The following is a 22,642-nucleotide window of genomic DNA, read 5'->3' as shown; positions in this document are numbered from 1 at the left end:
ATGGGGAGGCTTGGGCAAGTTGCAGTGAGGAGTGCAAGGCTGTTGGGGTAGCCAGGTGGAAAGCATGGCCAGCCATAGAAAAATGCTTATTGAATTCCCAATCATTGCGGATTTATCGGTGGTGACAGTGTTTCCTAGCTTCAGTGCAGTGGGCAGCTGGGAGGAGGTACTCTTATTCTCCATGGTCTTGTCACATGGTCTTGTCACATGGTATGTCACATGGTTGGATGTGTCACATGGTTTGATGTGTCACTTGGTTGGATGTGTCACTTGGTTGGATGTGTTTGATTTGCCATCTCCTCTGTGATTATTGATTGAATGTTAACTTCTTGCGTCGAGCCATCCCGGATCCGGGATCGTGACTACAGCCTCAAGCCCATTACCATAACGCAACGTTAACTATTCATGAAAATCGCAAATTAAATGAAATAAATATGCTAGCTCTCAAGCTTAGCCTTTTGTTAACAACACTCATCTCAGATTTTCAAAAATATGCTTCTCAACCATAGCAAAACAAGCATTTGTGTAACAGCATTGATAGCTATTGATAGCTAGCGTTAGCATTTAGCGTTAGCATTCAGCAGGCAACATTTTCACAAAAACCAGAAAACCATTCAAATAAAATCATTTACCTTTGAAGAACTTCGGATGTTTTCAATGAGACTCTCAGTTAGATAGCAAATGTTCAGTTTTTCCTGAAAGATGATTTGTGCAGGAGAAATCGGTCCGTTTTCTGCGTCATGTTTGGCTACCAAAAAAACGAAATGCTTGTGCTTCTAGTTCCGACCATGCAGTAATATCTAACAAGTAATCTATCAAATTCACAACAACTACCTAATACACACAAGTGTAAAAGGATGGAATACGAATATGTAAATATATATAAATGGATGAGTGATGGCCGTGTGGCATAGGCAAGTTGAAATAGATGGTATGAAATACAGTATATATGAGATGAGTAATGTAGGATATGTAAACATTATTAAAGTGGTGTTATTTAAAGTGAATAGTGATACCTTTTGTTAAATCCATTTATTAAAGTGGCCAGTGATTTGGGTCTGTATGTTGGCAGCAGCCTCTCTATGTTAGTGATGGCTGTTTAACAGTGGCCTTGAAATAGAAGCTGTTTTTCAGTCTCTCGGCCCCAGATTTGATGCACCTGTACTGACCTCGCCTTCTGGATGATAGCGGGGTGAACAGGCAGTGGCTCGGATGGTTGTTGTTCTTGATGATCTTTTCGGCCTGCTTGTGACATCGGGTGGTGTAGGTGTCCTGGAGGGCAGGTAGTTTGCCCCCGGTGATGCGTTTTGCAGACCGCACTACCCTCTGAAGAGGAGGGCGGTGCAGTTGCCGTACCAGGCGGTGATACAGCCCGACAGATTGTGCATCTGTAAAAGTTTGTGATGTCTTACACGTCATTGAATACCTGTTGTTTTCCTTTCCAATTCAAAGTTGTTTCCAGTGATGAGTACCCACTGGGCACAAACTGGTTGAATCAATGTTTTTTCAACGTAATTTGTCAACTTATTGTAATGTGGAATCTACGTGAAAAATATATTGGATGTGAAAAAAGTAATCAACGCCAATTTGTATAGAGGTTGAAATTTCAACCACAGGATTATGTTATCGTGGTAACCAAATTTCAACATATTCAAACATATAAATATATTGAATGTGTACCTTTTCTAAAACAACGTCAGCTCTTCAATTTTATTTCTGCTATCAGAAGAAAAGAAAAAAACAGGCTGTGCAGCACCTCCTACTGGAGAATTGATCTAGCTACAAGCTACCCTTTGGATTCTAATCCAGGGTTTTAACCAAGCCCAGTTTAGCTAGGATAATTGTCACTGACTATTACCAATGCGCTATCCTGGGAATGATTGTTGAAATCTCCACTTAAAAACTAAATAGATTTACTGTTGCTATCAAACCTACTCTATGGAATTAGTTCAACAGTAAATTAAATGTGACCATACTTTATCACTCATATCTTCAATGATTCTATTGAGACCAAAATAGCATTTGCAAAGTCATCAACAGCTATTTTTTTTTAATTGAACCCAGAATTCAACTAAACATCGACAATACATAGGACTAGGATTTCACGCTCTGGTTGGTTTAAAATGGAATTATATTTAGTGATATTGAGTTGTTTGGTTGTTAACGCAACCAAATATCAACATTTGAAGGGGTTTCATTGTCCGCTTGTTTAGTTCCATCTTTGCAACTGACTTAGTCTGGCTATCCAAGTTAAAAAAATCAAAAAGCTAAATCAGTTCAAATTTTTTCAAGTTTGGTTTGATTCAGTCCTATTCTTTAACTTAGATTTTCAGTCAAGATGGAGATTCGAATCCTACATATCAATTAATAATTTGTAGACAAACTGGAGTTCAAGCCAGACTAAGTCACTGGCACATATGGAACTATCCAAGCAGAAGATGCATCTCCTTCCAATGTTGATATTTGGTTTTGTTGACAGCCAAACGAGTCAATATCACTTTTGAAATACAATAACAATCCTATTAACTTGTCAACAAGTTCAAATTATATGTTGGATTCACGTCTTCAACTCAGTTAAAGAATGTGATTAAGCCAGTGGCTCAGATGGAACTACCCCTGCAGCAGATTCATCTTCTTTAAATGTTAATATTTTGATGCCTTGTCAACCAAACACAATTCAATATTACTTTTGTAAAATGGCCTTGCGTTACAACCTAATGTAACAATCAACCTTAAAATTAGTAACACATCCATGGCCACATTGTGAGGTTACTGCAACTATAGAAATGTCTTCCTATTGTCACGATCATTGTATTGAGGAGACCAAAGCGCAGCGTGAATGCATGATAAGACAGAAAAACACAAAGTACAACAAACAAGCAAGCAAACAAGCAAGCAAGCAAACAAGCAAGCAAACAAGCAAAAAAAAAATAGAAACTGAGTGCTAACATGCAACATCACATAGACAATAACTCACCAACCACAATACAAAACAGGCTACCTAAATATGGTTCCCAATGAGAGACAACGACAAACACCTGCCACTGATTGAGAACCATATCAGGCCAAAACACATAGAAATAGACAAACTAGACATACAACATAGAATGCCCACTCATGTCACACCCTGACCAAACAAAACATAGAAACAAACAATGCAAATCATGGTCAGAGTGTGACACCTATGTAATCATATAAAGTGTGTAAGTTCAAGATAGCATGAATAGGTCATCGCAGGTCAGGTGGAAATCTTCACAATTCCTGTAATAATCTGACCAGAATCTCCAACAGTATTGATCACTTTTTAATGTAATACTTTTTAATGTAATCTCAACTGTAATCCAGGTCATTTGGTTCTACTATTAGATGAAGCACAGTGATTTAATTTTTATTTATTTTTTCACCTTTATTTAACCAGGTAGGCTAGTTGAGAACACCTTTATTTAACCAGGTAGGCTAGTTGAGAACACGTTTTCATTTGCAACTGCGACCTGGCCAAGATAAAGCGTAGCAATTCAACACATACAACAACACAGAGTTACACATGGAATAAACAAAACATAGTCAATAATACAGTAGAACAAAATAAAACAAAAAGTCTATATACAGTGAGTGCAAAGGAGGTAAGTTAAGGAAATAAATAGGCCATGGTGGCGAAGTAATTACAATATAGCAATTAAACACTGGAATGGTAGATCGGCAGAAGATGAAATGCAGGTAGAGATACTGGGGTGCAAAGGAGCAAAATAAATAAATACCAGTATGGGGATGAGGTAGGTAGATGGGCTGTTTACAGATGGGCTATGTACAGGTGCAGTGATCTGTAAGCTGCTCTGACAGCTGGTGCTTAAAGCTAGTGAGGGAGATGTGAGTCTCCAGGTTCAGAGATTTTTGTCATTCGTTCCAGTCATGGGCAGCAGAGAACTGGAAGGAAAGACGACCAAGGGAGAAATTGGCTTTGGGGGTGACCAGTGAGATATACCTGCTGGAGCGAGTGCTACGAGTGGGTGCTGCTATGGTGACCAGTTAGCTGAGATAAGGCGGGGCTTTACCTAGCAGAGATTTGTAGATAACCTGTAGCCAGAGGGTTTGGCGACGAGTATGAAGCGAGGGCCAGCCAACGAGAGCGTACAAGTCGCAATGGTGGGTAGTGTATGGGGCTTTGGTGACAAAACGGATGGCACTGTGATAGACTGCATCCAGTTTGTTGAGTAGAGTGTTGGATGCTATTTTATAGATGACATCACCGAAGTCGAGGATCGGTAGGATGGTCAGTTTAACGAGGGTATGTTTGGCAGCATGAGTGAAGGATGCTTTGTTGCGATATAGGAAGCCAATTCTAGATTTAATTTTGGATTAGAGATGCTTAATGTGAGTCTGGAAGGAGAGTTTTCAGTCTAACCAGACACCCAGGTATTTGTAGTTGTCCACATATTCTAAGTCAGAGCCGTCCAGAGTAGTGATGCTGGACGGTCGAGCAGGTGCGGGCAGCGATCGATTGAATAGCATGCATTTAGTTTTGATAACGCAATCTGTTGTATAAATAAATAAATAACATATCTGACATTGTATTTCCATTTGAGCTTTGCTGTCCTTTTAAGTGGTTGAAGCGCAGGGATAGACATTTGGGTGACAACTTTTCCATTGTAATTGGTTGTGCTTTTAGATGGTTGATAGAATAGTGATAACACATTGGAAATTCAACAACATTTTAGCTGTATTTTTTGAGTGAGTGAATCTCATTTATCCAACGTCTCACACCAAATTTTAACCAATTATCCAGGTTGAAGTGAGGTGGTGTGCTCAGTGGGTAGTGAAGAGTAGTCTACACCAAAAATGGCTTCTCTTTTGGAAGATTGCAAAGAGGAAAAACAGACCCAGGTGGCCCAAACAAAGCTTTAAAGCTTCTGTCTGATATCTCATGTCTCTCTGCTACCAATTACAGTTATCCAACACCTTTTGATCTTCTTTGTTGACAACATCACACTACGATATTGTTCTTCACACGTACAGTAAACCACATGCGCCAACCTACTCAGATATTGAGTTCTTCACACTAACACTGATGTCATACGAAGCAACCTGGATGCAATTAATGTCCACCTGTCGCCCTCAAACTGCCTGCAACATAGTTGCATTGAATCATCACGAGATAGAAACTGACTGGATACAATGTCCAGTCAGTAAGCAGAAACAAGTTTACATGACTCGTCATATCGTTCCGTTCCAGTTGTCATCTTTATTTTGTATTCATTTTTTTAACTTTTACCCCTTTTTCGTGATATCCTATTGGTAGTACAGACTCGGGAGCAGCGAAGGTCGAGAGCCAATGGTCCTCCGAAACACAACCCTGCTAAGCTGCACTGCTTCTTTACACAATGCTTGCTTAACCCGGAAGCCAGCCGCACCAATGTGTCGGAGGAAACACTGTACACCTGGCAACCGAAGTCAGCTTGCAGGCGCCCAGCCCGCCACAGAGTCGCTAGAGCGCAATGGGACAAAGACATCCCGGCCAGCCAAACCCTCCCCTAACCAGGACGATGCTAGTCCAATTGTGCGCCGCCTCATGGGTCTCCCGGTCATGGCCAGCTGTGATACAGCCTTGGATCGAACCTGGGTCTGTAATGACGCCTCAAGCACCACGATGCAGTGTCTTAGACCGCTGCGCCACTCAGGATGCCTAATAAATGTAATTTTATAAGTGAACTCATACTTTTCCCTGTCCAGTTTCAAATGAAATTGTACAACAAGAACTGCACTAGCTAGCTTAGCTCGTCGCTATCTTGGTTAGCTAGCTAGCATGGTTGGTAAATAGACAACATTTTGGCTAGCTACATTTTACAGCCAGAATTTTGTCTATATCAATGCTGTTACAATTACCAAACATTTGGATAAACAAATAATTTATGAAAAATTCTGTGATGTATGAAAGGATTGCATGTTCTGTTTGAATTGCTTTGCCTTTGTGTATCAGCAAGGTCGCTTGAGATGTCACAGCTTGCAACTTGCTGCAACAGAAATTGTCCAAATTGATTCGTGTTACACAGGCGTCGCACAGGCAGCCCACTTCTGATATTTTTCCCACTAGTTGGTCTTTGACCAATCACATCAGATCTATTTACATCAGATCTTTGTCAGAGCTGATCTGATTGGTCAAATGACCAATTAGTGAAAAAAATATCAGATTTGGGCTGCCTGTCTAAACGCAGCCGTAGAGTAATCCGCATGGTGTTTCATCTCCATTGTGTGATGTGATGAACAAAAATAGGTGGTTCTTTCATGTTTTAGGTCTAGCCTTATAAATACCCTGCTGACAAACACAGCTATACAAATACATTGTCCCCAAATACCCTCAGTAATGACAATGCATTGTTCCCAGACACCTGCAATTCGGATACATTGTACACAAACACCCATGGAGAACATATCCTAATTAAATAATAATAACAGGCAGGTGTTGGATTTATGTACCGCCCATCCCACCCTTGTGTTGCTTAGTTATAATGTGTGGCAGAGGGAATGCAACATGTTAAGTATTTGATAAATATTCAATGCACACCTGAATGAAAGAGGAGCTGTGGAATGTGATACCATGGGACATTGCTCTGGTCCCTCCACCCCTTTAGAACCTATTAATGATGTTCTTTGTCCTCAGTGTTCTGTTGTTGTTGAGGCAGACACTATGGCTTTGTCCTCAGTGTTCTGTTGTTGTTGAGGCAGACACTATGGCTTTGTCCTCAGTGTTCTGTTGTTGTTGAGGCAGACACTATGGCTTTGGAAATATGGTCTGTTGTTGTTGAGGCAGACACTATGGCTTTGGAAATATGGTCTGTTGTTGTTGAGGCAGACACTATGGCTTTGGAAACATGGTCTGTTGTTGTTGAGGCAGACACTATGGCTTTGGAAACATGGTCTGTTGTTGTTGAGGCAGACACTATGGCTTTGGAAACATGGTCTGTTGTTGTTGAGGCAGACACTATGGCTTTGGAAATATGGTCTGTTGTTGTTGAGGCAGACACTATGGCTTTGGAAACATGGTCTGTTGTTGTTGAGGCAGACACTATGGCTTTGGAAATATGGTATGTTGTTGTTGAGGCAGACACTATGGCTTTGGAAACATGGTCTGTTGTTGTTGAGGCAGACACTATGGCTTTGTCCTCAGTGTTCTGTTGTTGTTGAGGTAGACACTATGGCTTTGTCCTCAGTGTTCTGTTGTTGTTGAGGCAGACACTATGGCTTTGGAAATATGGTCTGTTGTTGTTGAGGCAGACACTATGGCTTTGTCCTCAGTGTTCTGTTGTTGTTGTTGAGGCAGACACTATGGCTTTGGAAATATGGTCTGTTGTTGTTGAGGCAGACACTATGGCTTTGGAAATATGGTCTGTTGTTGTTGAGGCAGACACTATGGCTTTAGAAACATGGTCTGTTGTTGTTGAGGCAGACACTATGGCTTTGGAAATATGGTCTGTTGTTGTTGAGGCAGACACTATGGCTTTGGAAATATGGTCTGTTGTTGTTGAGGCAGACACTATGGCTTTGGAAATATGTCTGTTGTTGTTGAGGCAGACACTATGGCTTTGTCCTCAGTGTTCTGTTGTTGTTAAGGCAGACACTATGGCTTTGTCCTCAGTGTTCTGTTGTTGTTGAGGCAGACACTATGGCTTTGGAAATATGGTCTGTTGTTGTTGAGGCAGACACTATGGCTTTGGAAATATGGTCTGTTGTTGTTGAGGCAGACACTATGGCTTTGTCCTCAGTGTTCTGTTGTTGTTGAGGCAGACACTATGGCTTTGGAAATATGGTCTGTTGTTGTTGAGGCAGACACTATGGCTTTGGATATATGGTCTGTTGTTGTTGAGGCAGACACTATGGCTTTGTCCTCAGTGTTCTGTTGTTGTTGAGGCAGACACTATGGCTTTGTCCTCAGTGTTCTGTTGTTGTTGAGGCAGACACTATGGCTTTGTCCTCAGTGTTCTGTTGTTGTTGAGGCAGACACTATGGCTTTAGAAACATGGTCTGTTGTTGTTGAGGCAGACACTATGGCTTTGGAAATATGGTCTGTTGTTGTTGAGGCAGACACTATGGCTTTGGAAATATGGTCTGTTGTTGTTGAGGCAGACACTATGGCTTTAGAAATATGGTCTGTTGTTGTTGAGGCAGACACTATGGCTTTGTCCTCAGTGTTCTGTTGTTGTTGAGGCAGACACTATGGCTTTGGAAATATGGTCTGTTGTTGTTGAGGCAGACACTATGGCTTTGGAAACATGGTCTGTTGTTGTTGAGGCAGACACTATGGCTTTGTCCTCAGTGTTCTGTTGTTGTTGAGGCAGACACTATGGCTTTGGAAATATGGTCTGTTGTTGTTGAGGCAGACACTATGGCTTTGGAAACATGGTCTGTTGTTGTTGAGGCAGACACTATGGCTTTGGAAACATGGTCTGTTGTTGTTGAGGCAGACACTATGGCTTTGGAAACATGGTCTGTTGTTGTTGAGGCAGACACTATGGCTTTGGAAACATGGTCTGTTGTTGTTGAGGCAGACACTATGGCTTTGGAAATATGGTCTGTTGTTGTTGAGGCAGACACTATGGCTTTGGAAACATGGTCTGTTGTTGTTGAGGCAGACACTATGGCTTTGGAAATATGGTCTGTTGTTGTTGAGGCAGACACTATGGCTTTGGAAACATGGTCTGTTGTTGTTGAGGCAGACACTATGGCTTTGTCCTCAGTGTTCTGTTGTTGTTGAGGCAGACACTATGGCTTTGTCCTCAGTGTTCTGTTGTTGTTGAGGCAGACACTATGGCTTTGGAAATATGGTCTGTTGTTGTTGAGGCAGACACTATGGCTTTGTCCTCAGTGTTCTGTTGTTGTTGAGGCAGACACTATGGCTTTGGAAATATGGTCTGTTGTTGTTGAGGCAGACACTATGGCTTTGGAAATATGGTCTGTTGTTGTTGAGGCAGACACTATGGCTTTAGAAACATGGTCTGTTGTTGTTGAGGCAGACACTATGGCTTTGGAAATATGGTCTGTTGTTGTTGAGGCAGACACTATGGCTTTGGAAATATGGTCTGTTGTTGTTGAGGCAGACACTATGGCTTTGGAAATATGGTCTGTTGTTGTTGAGGCAGACACTATGGCTTTGTCCTCAGTGTTCTGTTGTTGTTAAGGCAGACACTATGACTTTGTCCTCAGTGTTCTGTTGTTGTTGAGGCAGACACTATGGCTTTGGAAATATGGTCTGTTGTTGTTGAGGCAGACACTATGGCTTTGGAAATATGGTCTGTTGTTGTTGAGGCAGACACTATGGCTTTGGAAATCCTCAGTGTTCTGTTGTTGTTGAGGCAGACACTATGGCTTTGGAAATATGGTCTGTTGTTGTTGAGGCAGACACTATGGCTTTGGATATATGGTCTGTTGTTGTTGAGGCAGACACTATGGCTTTGTCCTCAGTGTTCTGTTGTTGTTGAGGCAGACACTATGGCTTTGTCCTCAGTGTTCTGTTGTTGTTGAGGCAGACACTATGGCTTTGTCCTCAGTGTTCTGTTGTTGTTGAGGCAGACACTATGGCTTTAGAAACATGGTCTGTTGTTGTTGAGGCAGACACTATGGCTTTGGAAATATGGTCTGTTGTTGTTGAGGCAGACACTATGGCTTTGGAAATATGGTCTGTTGTTGTTGAGGCAGACACTATGGCTTTGAAATATGGTCTGTTGTTGTTGAGGCAGACACTATGGCTTTGTCCTCAGTGTTCTGTTGTTGTTGAGGCAGACACTATGGCTTTGGAAATATGGTCTGTTGTTGTTGAGGCAGACACTATGGCTTTGGAAACATGGTCTGTTGTTGTTGAGGCAGACACTATGGCTTTGTCCTCAGTGTTCTGTTGTTGTTGAGGCAGACACTATGGCTTTGGAAATATGGTCTGTTGTTGTTGAGGCAGACACTATGGCTTTGGAAACATGGTCTGTTGTTGTTGAGGCAGACACTATGGCTTTGTCCTCAGTGTTCTGTTGTTGTTGAGGCAGACACTATGGCTTTGTCCTCAGTGTTCTGTTGTTGTTGAGGCAGACACTATGGCTTTGGAAACATGGTCTGTTGTTGTTGAGGCAGACACTATGGCTTTGGAAACATGGTCTGTTGTTGTTGAGGCAGACACTATGGCTTTGGAAATATGGTCTGTTGTTGTTGAGGCAGACACTATGGCTTTGGAAATATGGTCTGTTGTTGTTGAGGCAGACACTATGGCTTTGGAAACATGGTCTGTTGTTGTTGAGGCAGACACTATGGCTTTGTCCTCAGTGTTCTGTTGTTGTTGAGGCAGACACTATGGCTTTGTCCTCAGTGTTCTGTTGTTGTTGAGGCAGACACTATGGCTTTGTCCTCAGTGTTCTGTTGTTGTTGAGGCAGACACTATGGCTTTGTCCTCAGTGTTCTGTTGTTGTTGAGGCAGACACTATGGCTTTGGAAATATGGTCTGTTGTTGTTGAGGCAGACACTATGGCTTTGGAAATATGGTCTGTTGTTGTTGAGGCAGACACTATGGCTTTGTCCTCAGTGTTCTGTTGTTGTTGAGGCAGACACTGGCTTTGGAAACATGGTCTGTTGTTGTTGAGGCAGACACTATGGCTTTGGAAACATGGTCTGTTGTTGTTGAGGCAGACACTATGACTTTAGAAACATGGTCTGTTGTTGTTGAGGCAGACACTATGGCTTTGGAAATATGGTCTGTTGTTGTTGAGGCAGACACTATGGCTTTGTCCTCAGTGTTCTGTTGTTGTTGAGGCAGACACTATGGCTTTAGAAATATGGTCTGTTGTTGTTGAGGCAGACACTATGGCTTTGTCCTCAGTGTTCTGTTGTTGTTGAGGCAGACACTATGGCTTTGGAAACATGGTCTGTTGTTGTTGAGGCAGACACTATGGCTTTAGAAATATGGTCTGTTGTTGTTGAGGCAGACACTATGGCTTTGTCCTCAGTGTTCTGTTGTTGTTGAGGCAGACACTATGGCTTTGTCCTCAGTGTTGTGTTGTTGTTGAGGCAGACACTATGGCTTTGGAAGTATGGTCTGTTGTTGTTGAGGCAGACACTATGGCTTTGGAAATATGGTCTGTTGTTGTTGAGGCAGACACTATGGCTTTGGAAATATGGTCTGTTGTTGTTGAGGCAGACACTATGGCTTTGGAAATATGGTCTGTTGTTGTTGAGGCAGACACTATGGCTTTAGAAATATGGTCTGTTGTTGTTGAGGCAGACACTATGGCTTTGGAAATATGGTCTGTTGTTGTTGAGGCAGACACTATGGCTTTGGAAACATGGTCTGTTGTTGTTGAGGCAGACACTATGGCTTTGGAAACATGGTCTGTTGTTGTTGAGGCAGACACTATGGCTTTGGAAATATGGTCTGTTGTTGTTGAGGCAGACACTATGGCTTTAGAAATATGGTCTGTTGTTGTTGAGGCAGACACTATGGCTTTGTCCTCAGTGTTCTGTTGTTGTTGAGGCAGACACTATGGCTTTGGAAACATGGTCTGTTGTTGTTGAGGCAGACACTATGGCTTTAGAAATATGGTCTGTTGTTGTTGAGGCAGACACTATGGCTTTGTCCTCAGTGTTCTGTTGTTGTTGAGGCAGACACTATGGCTTTGTCCTCAGTGTTCTGTTGTTGTTGAGGCAGACACTATGGCTTTGTCCTCAGTGTTCTGTTGTTGTTGAGGCAGACACTATGGCTTTGTCCTCAGTGTTCTGTTGTTGTTGAGGCAGACACTATGGCTTTGTCCTCAGTGTTCTGTTGTTGTTGAGGCAGACACTATGGCTTTGGAAACATGGTCTGTTGTTGTTGAGGCAGACACTATGGCTTTGGAAATATGGTCTGTTGTTGTTGAGGCAGACACTATGGCTTTGGAAACATGGTCTGTTGTTGTTGAGGCAGACACTATGGCTTTGTCCTCAGTGTTCTGTTGTTGTTGAGGCAGACACTATGGCTTTGTCCTCAGTGTTCTGTTGTTGTTGAGGCAGACACTATGGCTTTGGAAATATGGTCTGTTGTTGTTGAGGCAGACACTATGGCTTTGTCCTCAGTGTTCTGTTGTTGTTGAGGCAGACACTATGGCTTTGGAAATATGGTCTGTTGTTGTTGAGGCAGACACTATGGCTTTGGAAATATGGTCTGTTGTTGTTGAGGCAGACACTATGGCTTTAGAAACATGGTCTGTTGTTGTTGAGGCAGACACTATGGCTTTGGAAATATGGTCTGTTGTTGTTGAGGCAGACACTATGGCTTTGGAAATATGGTCTGTTGTTGTTGAGGCAGACACTATGGCTTTGGAAATATGGTCTGTTGTTGTTGAGGCAGACACTATGGCTTTGTCCTCAGTGTTCTGTTGTTGTTAAGGCAGACACTATGGCTTTGTCCTCAGTGTTCTGTTGTTGTTGAGGCAGACACTATGGCTTTGGAAATATGGTCTGTTGTTGTTGAGGCAGACACTATGGCTTTGGAAATATGGTCTGTTGTTGTTGAGGCAGACACTATGGCTTTGTCCTCAGTGTTCTGTTGTTGTTGAGGCAGACACTATGGCTTTGGAAATATGGTCTGTTGTTGTTGAGGCAGACACTATGGCTTTGGATATATGGTCTGTTGTTGTTGAGGCAGACACTATGGCTTTGTCCTCAGTGTTCTGTTGTTGTTGAGGCAGACACTATGGCTTTGTCCTCAGTGTTCTGTTGTTGTTGAGGCAGACACTATGGCTTTGTCCTCAGTGTTCTGTTGTTGTTGAGGCAGACACTATGGCTTTAGAAACATGGTCTGTTGTTGTTGAGGCAGACACTATGGCTTTGGAAATATGGTCTGTTGTTGTTGAGGCAGACACTATGGCTTTAGAAATATGGTCTGTTGTTGTTGAGGCAGACACTATGGCTTTGTCCTCAGTGTTCTGTTGTTGTTGAGGCAGACACTATGGCTTTGGAAATATGGTCTGTTGTTGTTGAGGCAGACACTATGGCTTTGGAAACATGGTCTGTTGTTGTTGAGGCAGACACTATGGCTTTGTCCTCAGTGTTCTGTTGTTCTTGAGGCAGACACTATGGCTTTGGAAATATGGTCTGTTGTTGTTGAGGCAGACACTATGGCTTTGGAAACATGGTCTGTTGTTGTTGAGGCAGACACTATGGCTTTGTCCTCAGTGTTCTGTTGTTGTTGAGGCAGACACTATGGCTTTGTCCTCAGTGTTCTGTTGTTGTTGAGGCAGACACTATGGCTTTGGAAACATGGTCTGTTGTTGTTGAGGCAGACACTATGGCTTTGGAAACATGGTCTGTTGTTGTTGAGGCAGACACTATGGCTTTGGAAATATGGTCTGTTGTTGTTGAGGCAGACACTATGGCTTTGGAAATATGGTCTGTTGTTGTTGAGGCAGACACTATGGCTTTGGAAACATGGTCTGTTGTTGTTGAGGCAGACACTATGGCTTTGTCCTCAGTGTTCTGTTGTTGTTGAGGCAGACACTGGCTTTGTCCTCAGTGTTCTGTTGTTGTTGAGGCAGACACTATGGCTTTGTCCTCAGTGTTCTGTTGTTGTTGAGGCAGACACTATGGCTTTGTCCTCAGTGTTCTGTTGTTGTTGAGGCAGACACTATGGCTTTGGAAATATGTTCTGTTGTTGTTGAGGCAGACACTATGGCTTTGGAAATATGGTCTGTTGTTGTTGAGGCAGACACTATGGCTTTGGAAATATGGTCTGTTGTTGTTGAGGCAGACACTATGGCTTTGGAAATATGGTCTGTTGTTGTTGAGGCAGACACTATGGCTTTGGAAATATGGTCTGTTGTTGTTGAGGCAGACACTATGGCTTTGGAAACATGGTCTGTTGTTGTTGAGGCAGACACTATGGCTTTGGAAACATGGTCTGTTGTTGTTGAGGCAGACACTATGGCTTTGGAAATATGGTCTGTTGTTGTTGAGGCAGACACTATGGCTTTGTCCTCAGTGTTCTGTTGTTGTTGAGGCAGACACTATGGCTTTAGAAATATGGTCTGTTGTTGTTGAGGCAGACACTATGGCTTTGTCCTCAGTGTTCTGTTGTTGTTGAGGCAGACACTATGGCTTTGGAAACATGGTCTGTTGTTGTTGAGGCAGACACTATGGCTTTAGAAATATGGTCTGTTGTTGTTGAGGCAGACACTATGGCTTTGTCCTCAGTGTTCTGTTGTTGTTGAGGCAGACACTATGGCTTTGTCCTCAGTGTTGTTGTTGTTGAGGCAGACACTATGGCTTTGGAAGTATGGTCTGTTGTTGTTGAGGCAGACACTATGGCTTTGGAAATATGGTCTGTTGTTGTTGAGGCAGACACTATGGCTTTGGAAATATGGTCTGTTGTTGTTGAGGCAGACACTATGGCTTTGGAAATATGGTCTGTTGTTGTTGAGGCAGACACTATGGCTTTGGAAATATGGTCTGTTGTTGTTGAGGCAGACACTATGGCTTTGGAAATATGGTCTGTTGTTGTTGAGGCAGACACTATGGCTTTGGAAACATGGTCTGTTGTTGTTGAGGCAGACACTATGGCTTTGGAAACATGGTCTGTTGTTGTTGAGGCAGACACTATGGCTTTGGAAATATGGTCTGTTGTTGTTGAGGCAGACACTATGGCTTTAGAAATATGGTCTGTTGTTGTTGAGGCAGACACTATGGCTTTGTCCTCAGTGTTCTGTTGTTGTTGAGGCAGACACTATGGCTTTGGAAACATGGTCTGTTGTTGTTGAGGCAGACACTATGGCTTTAGAAATATGGTCTGTTGTTGTTGAGGCAGACACTATGGCTTTGTCCTCAGTGTTCTGTTGTTGTTGAGGCAGACACTATGGCTTTGTCCTCAGTGTTGTGTTGTTGTTGAGGCAGACACTATGGCTTTGGAAGTATGGTCTGTTGTTGTTGAGGCAGACACTATGGCTTTGGAAATATGGTCTGTTGTTGTTGAGGCAGACACTATGGCTTTGGAAATATGGTCTGTTGTTGTTGAGGCAGACACTATGGCTTTGGAAATATGGTCTGTTGTTGTTGAGGCAGACACTATGGCTTTGGAAATATGGTCTGTTGTTGTTGAGGCAGACACTATGGCTTTGGAAATATGGTCTGTTGTTGTTGAGGCAGACACTATGGCTTTGGAAACATGGTCTGTTGTTGTTGAGGCAGACACTATGGCTTTGTCCTCAGTGTTCTGTTGTTGTTGAGGCAGACACTATGGCTTTGTCCTCAGTGTTCTGTTGTTGTTGAGGCAGACACTATGGCTTTGTCCTCAGTGTTCTGTTGTTGTTGAGGCAGACACTATGGCTTTGTCCTCAGTGTTCTGTTGTTGTTGAGGCAGACACTATGGCTTTGGAAATATGGTCTGTTGTTGTTGAGGCAGACACTATGGCTTTGGAAATATGGTCTGTTGTTGTTGAGGCAGACACTATGGCTTTGTCCTCAGTGTTCTGTTGTTGTTGAGGCAGACACTGGCTTTGGAAACATGGTCTGTTGTTGTTGAGGCAGACACTATGGCTTTGGAAATATGGTCTGTTGTTGTTGAGGCAGACACTATGGCTTTGTCCTCAGTGTTCTGTTGTTGTTAAGGCAGACACTATGGCTTTGTCCTCAGTGTTCTGTTGTTGTTGAGGCAGACACTATGGCTTTGGAAATATGGTCTGTTGTTGTTGAGGCAGACACTATGGCTTTGGAAATATGGTCTGTTGTTGTTGAGGCAGACACTATGGCTTTGTCCTCAGTGTTCTGTTGTTGTTGAGGCAGACACTATGGCTTTGGAAATATGGTCTGTTGTTGTTGAGGCAGACACTATGGCTTTGGATATATGGTCTGTTGTTGTTGAGGCAGACACTATGGCTTTGTCCTCAGTGTTCTGTTGTTGTTGAGGCAGACACTATGGCTTTGTCCTCAGTGTTCTGTTGTTGTTGAGGCAGACACTATGGCTTTGTCCTCAGTGTTCTGTTGTTGTTGAGGCAGACACTATGGCTTTAGAAACATGGTCTGTTGTTGTTGAGGCAGACACTATGGCTTTGGAAATATGGTCTGTTGTTGTTGAGGCAGACACTATGGCTTTAGAAATATGGTCTGTTGTTGTTGAGGCAGACACTATGGCTTTGTCCTCAGTGTTCTGTTGTTGTTGAGGCAGACACTATGGCTTTGGAAATATGGTCTGTTGTTGTTGAGGCAGACACTATGGCTTTGGAAACATGGTCTGTTGTTGTTGAGGCAGACACTATGGCTTTGTCCTCAGTGTTCTGTTGTTCTTGAGGCAGACACTATGGCTTTGGAAATATGGTCTGTTGTTGTTGAGGCAGACACTATGGCTTTGGAAACATGGTCTGTTGTTGTTGAGGCAGACACTATGGCTTTGTCCTCAGTGTTCTGTTGTTGTTGAGGCAGACACTATGGCTTTGTCCTCAGTGTTCTGTTGTTGTTGAGGCAGACACTATGGCTTTGGAAACATGGTCTGTTGTTGTTGAGGCAGACACTATGGCTTTGGAAACATGGTCTGTTGTTGTTGAGGCAGACACTATGGCTTTGGAAATATGGTCTGTTGTTGTTGAGGCAGACACTATGGCTTTGGAAATATGGTCTGTTGTTGTTGAGGCAGACACTATGGCTTTGGAAACATGGTCTGTTGTTGTTGAGGCAGACACTATGGCTTTGTCCTCAGTGTTCTGTTGTTGTTGAGGCAGACACTATGGCTTTGTCCTCAGTGTTCTGTTGTTGTTGAGGCAGACACTATGGCTTTGTCCTCAGTGTTCTGTTGTTGTTGAGGCAGACACTATGGCTTTGTCCTCAGTGTTCTGTTGTTGTTGAGGCAGACACTATGGCTTTGGAAATATGGTCTGTTGTTGTTGAGGCAGACACTATGGCTTTGGAAATATGGTCTGTTGTTGTTGAGGCAGACACTATGGCTTTGTCCTCAGTGTTCTGTTGTTGTTGAGGCAGACACTGGCTTTGGAAATATGGTCTGTTGTTGTTGAGGCAGACACTATGGCTTTGGAAACATGGTCTGTTGTTGTTGAGGCAGACACTATGACTTTAGAAACATGGTCTGTTGTTGTTGAGGCAGACACTATGGCTTTGGAAATATGGTCTGTTGTTGTTGAGGCAGACACTATGGCTTTGTCCTCGGTGTTCTGTTGTTGTTGAGGCAGACACTATGGCTTTAGAAATATGGTCTGTTGTTGTTGAGGCAGACACTATGGCTTTGTCCTCAGTGTTCTGTTGTTGTTGAGGCAGACACTATGGCTTTGGAAACATGGTCTGTTGTTGTTGAGGCAGACACTATGGCTTTAGAAATATGGTCTGTTGTTGTTGAGGCAGACACTATGGCTTTGTCCTCAGTGTTCTGTTGTTGTTGAGGCAGACACTATGGCTTTGTCCTCAGTGTTGTGTTGTTGTTGAGGCAGACACTATGGCTTTGGAAGTATGGTCTGTTGTTGTTGAGGCAGACACTATGGCTTTGGAAATATGGTCTGTTGTTGTTGAGGCAGACACTATGGCTTTGGAAATATGGTCTGTTGTTGTTGAGGCAGACACTATGGCTTTGGAAATATGGTCTGTTGTTGTTGAGGCAGACACTATGGCTTTAGAAATATGGTCTGTTGTTGTTGAGGCAGACACTATGGCTTTGGAAATATGGTCTGTTGTTGTTGAGGCAGACACTATGGCTTTGGAAACATGGTCTGTTGTTGTTGAGGCAGACACTATGGCTTTGGAAACATGGTCTGTTGTTGTTGAGGCAGACACTATGGCTTTGGAAATATGGTCTGTTGTTGTTGAGGCAGACACTATGGCTTTAGAAATATGGTCTGTTGTTGTTGAGGCAGACACTATGGCTTTGTCCTCAGTGTTCTGTTGTTGTTGAGGCAGACACTATGGCTTTGGAAACATGGTCTGTTGTTGTTGAGGCAGACACTATGGCTTTAGAAATATGGTCTGTTGTTGTTGAGGCAGACACTATGGCTTTGTCCTCAGTGTTCTGTTGTTGTTGAGGCAGACACTATGGCTTTGTCCTCAGTGTTGTGTTGTTGTTGAGGCAGACACTATGGCTTTGGAAGTATGGTCTGTTGTTGTTGAGGCAGACACTATGGCTTTGGAAATATGGTCTGTTGTTGTTGAGGCAGACACTATGGCTTTGGAAATATGGTCTGTTGTTGTTGAGGCAGACACTATGGCTTTGGAAATATGGTCTGTTGTTGTTGAGGCAGACACTATGGCTTTGGAAACATGGTCTGTTGTTGTTGAGGCAGACACTATGGCTTTGGAAGTATGGTCTGTTGTTGTTGAGGCAGACACTATGGCTTTGGAAGTAAACTAATTAGACAATCAAAAACACATACAGCCAAACACCAATGCATTGATACAAACACATTGTTGATGTGGGCACAATGACATTGACATTTGTGAATAATAACAGAATATGTCTATGAAATTATCCCCCTCTCAAATAAGTATTTTGAAAATTAAAAGCATATACAGCCACACACAAATGCAATGGCAGCACACTCAAGAACACAAACAAACAAATCTCTATTGTGGTCTTTAATAGCAAAATGATCCAGGACTAATACAATTTTGATTTGAGAGAGAGAGAGCGAGAGAGAGCGAAAGAAAGAGAGCGTGATTTCAAGGATGTGCTTTTATTGAGCAGAAAAAGCAGTTGAGAAAAAAAATCACAACCAGAAGAAACTTTGTTCCAAATTGAATTTGTCACGTTTGCCAAATACAATGCACAATACATTTTTTACAATGTAGTCATTATCAGACTTATAATTTGTGCATTCATCTTAACATAGCTAGGTGATACTTTGACTGTGGTATGTGGTTGTAAGTACTTTATTTTGAAAAACTGTTTTATAAAAAGAAAATGTGTTGTGCTTGTGAAGGATTGATTGATAGGATAGGATAGGATAGGATAGGATAGGATAGGATAGGATAGGATAGGATAGAATAGGATAGGATAGGATAGGATAGGATAGGATAGGATAGGATAGCCTCATCATGTAACAGTTGGTTTGATGTCTCTAGCTTGAATGGTTAAAGAGTTACTGTCAGTAGGTTATTTTATGCTAATTAATGCACGTTTATATAGTTATAGTTGATAAACATTTGAAAGAATTTGAAGTTAGGATAGCCTGAACATGAGAAAGTTGGTTTGGTGTCTCTAGCTTGAATGATTTAAACCCCATAAGGTCGCTGTCCTCTCCCCCTGCTGAAGTCTAATTAGCATAATAGAAAACATTTAATCATCTGTCAGTTTCAACTAGAGATCTGGTGTTGTTTTGCATTGGATGCATCTCAATCCACCACATCCACTTAAGTAACACTTCTGCATCTGCTGTGAAAGGTGACAGAGCTAGAGCGGTGTTTATCAGACCAGGAGACATCTGCTGTGAAAGGTGACAGAGCTAGAGCGGTGTTTGTCAGACCAGGAGACATCCCATCTGCTGTGAAAGGTGACAGAGCTAGAGCGGTGTTTATCAGACCAGGAGACATCCCATTTGCTGTGAAAGGTGACAGAGCTAGAGCGGTGTTTATCAGACCAGGAGACATCCCATCTGCTGTGAAAGGTGACAGAGCTAGAGCGGTGTTTATCAGACCAGGAGACATCCCATCTGCTGTGAAAGGTGACAGAGCTAGAGCGGTGTTAATCAGACCAGGAGACATCCCATCTGCTGTGAAAGGTGACAGAGCTAGAGCGGTGTTTATCAGACCAGGAGACATCCCATCTGCTGTGAAAGGTGACAGAGCTAGAGCGGTGTTTATCAGACCAGGAGACATCCCATCTGCTGTGAAAGGTGACAGAGCTAGAGCGGTGTTTATCAGACCGAAAATGGAAAGATGAGACTCACACGTACATGTGGGTTGTTTTGCTCTAGGACGACCACAGGCCACACAAGACTCATCTGAAGTCGGTTCAACCGACCTGCCAACTTCTGTCTGTAGCATCCCAATAGTTGGGGCTACACACTAATATGACCCATCTGTGTAAAGGTGAGACTCTCACCAACATGTATAGTTCCAGTCAAAAGTTTGGACACACCTACTCATTCAAGAGTTTTTCTTTATTTTTACTATTTTCTACATTGTAGAATAATAGCGAATACATCAAAACTATTAAATAACTACATTATTCTATGTGTGTTTTGATGTCTTCCCTATTATTCTACAATGTAGAAAATAGTAAAAATAAAGAAAAACTCTTAAATGAGTAGGTGTGTCCAAACTTTTCACTTTTAACTTTTTACATGTCGGTTGTTTTTGCTCTAGGACACCCACATGCCCCACAAGACAAAAATAAATGAATGGAAGTACAGTATATATGGAGACACTTTAGTGACAAACAATTTCCTGATCTTTCTCATGTCACACTTCGAACAAACTTCGTTTTGATATTTATTTGAGGACTATCTGTTTACGCATGTAGTGAATCTGTTTTCAATGCGTTTTTATGGGTCAATAGCAGTAGAGGGGTGAGTTATTTTATGCAAATGTAAAGCCGTGGCCAAAAGTTTTGAGAATGACACAAATATTAATTTTCACAAAGTTTGCTGCCTCAGTGTCTTTAGATATTTTGGTTAGATGTTACTATGGAATACTGAAGTATAATTACAAGCATTTCATAAGTGTCAAAGTCTTTTTATTGACAATTACACGCAGTTGATGCAAAGAGTCAATATTTGCAATGTTGACCCTTGTTTTTCAAGACCTCTGCAATCCGCCCTGGCATGCTGTCAATTAACTTCTGGGCCACATCCTGACTGATGGCAGCCCATTATTGCATAATCAATGCTTGGAGTTTGTCAGAATTTGTGGGTTTTTGTTCACCCACCTCTTGAGGATTGACCACAAGTTCTCAATGGGATTAAGGTCTGGGGAGTTTCCTGGCCATGGACCCAAAATATCGATGGTTTGTTCCCTGAGCCACTTAGTTATAGGTGCTCCATCATGCTGGAAAAGGCATTGTTCGTCACCAAACTGTTCCTGGATGGTTGGGAGAAGTTGCTCTCGGATGATGTGTTGGTACCATTTTTTATTCATGGCTGTGTCCTTAGGCAAATTTGTGAGTGAGCCCACTCCCTTGGCTGAGAAGCAACCCCATATATGAATGGTCTCAGGATGCTTTACTGTTGGCATGACGTAGGACTGATGGTAGCGCTCACCTTGTCTTCTCCGGACAAGCTTTTTTCCGGATGCCCCAAACAACCGCTCTCCTTGATGATCCGATAAATGGTTGATTTAGGTGCAATCTTACTGGCAGCAATATCTTTGCCTGTGGAGCCCTTTTGTGCAAAGCAATGATGACTCCACATGTTTCCTTGCAGGTAACCATGGTTGACAGAGGAAGACAATGATTCCAAGCACCACCCTCCTTTTGAAGCTTCCAGTCTGTTATTCGAACTCAATCCACATGACAGCGTGATCTCCAGCCTTGTCCCCGTCAACACTCACACCTGTGTTAACGAGCGAATCACTGACATGTCAGCTGGTCCTTTTGTGGCAGGGCTGAAGTGCAGTGGAATTTTGGGGGGGGATTCAGTTCATTTGCATGGCAAAGAGGGACTTTGCAATTAATTGCAATTCATCTGATGACTTCATAACATTCTGGAGTATATGCAAATTGCCACCATACAAACTGAGGCAGCAGACTTTGTGAAAATAAATTGTTGTGTCATTCTCAAATTTTGGCCATGACTGTATGCACATTTTATATAATTATAGTTGATAAAGCTTTGAAATAATTTTATGTTAAAATAGCTTGAACATATATGTTAAGTTGGTCTTGTAGCTTGATTGGCCAAGGAGCAGGACCACTTTTAACATCTACCTCTGTATTCCTATGGTACTCATTCAAACTAATGTTAAGTTATGCAAATGTTTTATGGTTATAGTTCAGAAGTAAATAGTATAAAAAAATCATTTGACAAGCAATAGAAGGATAGTGTAGAATTAGAATACTGTGATGCAAGTTAGTTAAGTCAGAAAACAAGTCGTGCAGCACACAAGTTAAATGAATTCGCTATGTGGTGCGTAGATCCAAATGCCCAATAAGAAAATGAAGGTCCACTCTTTTTGGATGAAGGTGATTGAAGATACGTCTGTTTATTCCGTTAGGGACAAACGTCTCACCCCGTCAGGTTTCATCAGTGTCAATGTCAAAGCCTTAATTCAAAGGGAGTGGACCTTATCAATGCTGTGTATGAATGCAAAACCTAATAGAGTTTGATAGTAGGTGAGGTCAACTCCAGTCAATGTATAGCATGTCTCTATACGTGTCACACTTTCTTTTTTAAAGAGCTCTAACTGAACCAGTACTGACTTAGGCATTTGTTGGAAAGGGGCCCTTTACTACATACAACAACAGGGTATGTAAATACAATTAAAAGTGAGTTTGCCTCGTCTTTGAGGCTTCAGCCCTCGCCTTGGAGTCTTTAGACCATCACAGAGTGAAGCTGTGATATTGGTTGTTGGTGCCATATATTGCTAAGCCCCCTAGTGGGATTCAGATTGGTTTCTAAATACTCCGCTCAGTGGCCATAGGGGGTAAATGGGACTGGGTCGGTTAACGCTTGTGTGAGATCCGGAAGTCCGACGACTGATGAAAGCAATGTGTCGCATT

The 22,642-nt window shown here is 42.4% G+C and overlaps 1 protein-coding gene across 1 annotated transcript in view; it reads left to right on the top strand.

Moving 5' to 3' along the window:
• Nucleotides 1-22,642, top strand: part of LOC139411724 (A disintegrin and metalloproteinase with thrombospondin motifs 7-like) — a 167,589-nt gene that overhangs the window by 26,844 nt on the left and 118,103 nt on the right. The gene's annotated exons all lie outside the window — the stretch shown is intronic.

The sequence above is a fragment of the Oncorhynchus clarkii genome, chromosome 6 (genome assembly GCF_045791955.1).
Source record: "Oncorhynchus clarkii lewisi isolate Uvic-CL-2024 chromosome 6, UVic_Ocla_1.0, whole genome shotgun sequence".
Lineage (NCBI taxonomy): Eukaryota > Metazoa > Chordata > Actinopteri > Salmoniformes > Salmonidae > Oncorhynchus > Oncorhynchus clarkii.
The sequence above is the reverse complement of the archived record's forward strand: the minus strand, read 5'-3'. Positions and strand labels throughout refer to the sequence as shown.